Consider the following 1915-nt stretch of genomic DNA (forward strand, 5'->3'; position numbering starts at 1 on the left):
TGATGAAGAAAGTAAAAAGGGCAAACACCCATCTGTGTGTTTAGGATGCCAACCATGTCTCATCTTAGCGGGAGAGCACTCTGGATGGAGAGGGATGGAAGACGCTTTGACCAGTCAAGGTGTGTGCTGTTCAGTGTTGTGGATACTCTGTTATCCTGCCAGAACCAGCCCCCTTGAAGGTGACACATTGCTGTGCTCAGAGCCTCTGCCTATTTGTTTACACTTCAACATAGTTGCCTCTTCTGTCTGACACACAGACACCAGCTGAGTGACACATGAGCTTAGTGAGATGAGAGTTCGATATCATCTGATGCTGGCTGGTTGCCTTTGTTAGAGCTGATGTGTGGCATGTGGAGAGCTTCTACTGCTGCTCCTACCGTTTGTTTCTCTTTGTCTTATCCATGGAAACATCAGAGGCTGATGGAATGGATAGTCTGTATTACTGTGTTATTCAGAGATACTGTCATCCTCTATTCAAATCCACGAAACTCTATTGGCAACCTAATGATCCAACAGAACATTCAATTCATATTTTATATATCTTACTTTGATCTCTGCAAACATAGTTTGAAGAACCAGCAGTAAATACAATCAGAAAAGTGTGTAAAGAGAATTGGATATGTCACATGTAGACCTTTAAGCGTGTCAACCTTTTTACTTTTAGTAGTCATCTTTTGACAATGATCAGAAGAAGTACAAATAGTCTATTTCTGCTTGCCGCCAATTAGGGTTTGACAAATGTAACGTTGCCACTGATCTAAGTTCTAAGTATAGCCCATAACACACACACAGAACTCTCTCTGGCATTCAGCAGAGCACAGATTGGAGCACTAACAGCTTCATGTTGTTGATTGAAGAATGAGGAATGTTGGAACTGTCTAATGGGCTCAAGCAAAGAGAAGTCAGAGAGGCAAGTATACGTCAAGTATATTCCAACAAAGTCTATCCAAGTCATGCATGATTCACAGGTTTACCTAAACATAGCCATCATTCTCCAACACAACTATTTCCTTATGGTAATGAAGGGGCAGAACTGTATGCTTTCTGTATAGCCCACGTGGACAGACTACCTGTGATCCCTACCTGCTGAACATGAGTCCTTAGTCCTGGGTGGTGCTGGGTGGATTGCTGCTCTCTGCTGGCCTAGTAACTCTTTGCAGTTGCCTACTACATTTGACTGGGACCAGTTCCCACGGCACTCTGGGAACCACCTGTTCCTGTCCCCATCCCCGTCCCTGTCTCCCCAAGCTACTCAGCCTGCTTCGTAAAACCCACCACTCCTGATCCCTAGCCCAAATCCCTATCTTCCTAATACCTGCATGACTCCCTGACTAGCCCCCAGCCTCTCCCACATCCCCTCTGCTGCCTATTTGTAAGACAGTTGCTATTTGCCTGCTGTTTTGGAGCAGTTTTTCATACTCCTTGTAAAGGGTAAAGTCCCTCCAGGGTGTAATTTGGGACCTAAGTCGCACTTGGTGCCGTCCCACTGTATATGCCTGACCAGATTAATACGCCCATCAGTGGGGAACTGGAGTCGCATGCAATTCATTACAGCGGATGGCTTGGCCTGCTTTCCCCTCTCTCACACTCAACTTCTCCCTTTTTTTCCCTTGCTCTCAAGTCGCTTTCACCATTTTTTGCCAAGTCGTTAGGAGAATCGAGTATTTGGCAACTCATTTCATGCATCTTTGTTCTGCCTTTTCCAGGTGGATGGGTGACTGTGGATGATACAGAGGTCCATTGGGGGGAAAGGGAGAGAGAGAAGAGAGACAGAGAAGGTGAGATCAAACTATTTATATCAACTCTATGCAGGCTGTGTGAGTTGGCCTACAAAAGCAGTTACAAGTGGAATACATTCTACTGTATATTCTACTTCTTTCACTTAATTCTTTCAGATTTTTAAATAGATACAACA

The sequence above is a fragment of the Oncorhynchus gorbuscha genome, linkage group LG02 (genome assembly GCF_021184085.1).
Source record: "Oncorhynchus gorbuscha isolate QuinsamMale2020 ecotype Even-year linkage group LG02, OgorEven_v1.0, whole genome shotgun sequence".
Lineage (NCBI taxonomy): Eukaryota > Metazoa > Chordata > Actinopteri > Salmoniformes > Salmonidae > Oncorhynchus > Oncorhynchus gorbuscha.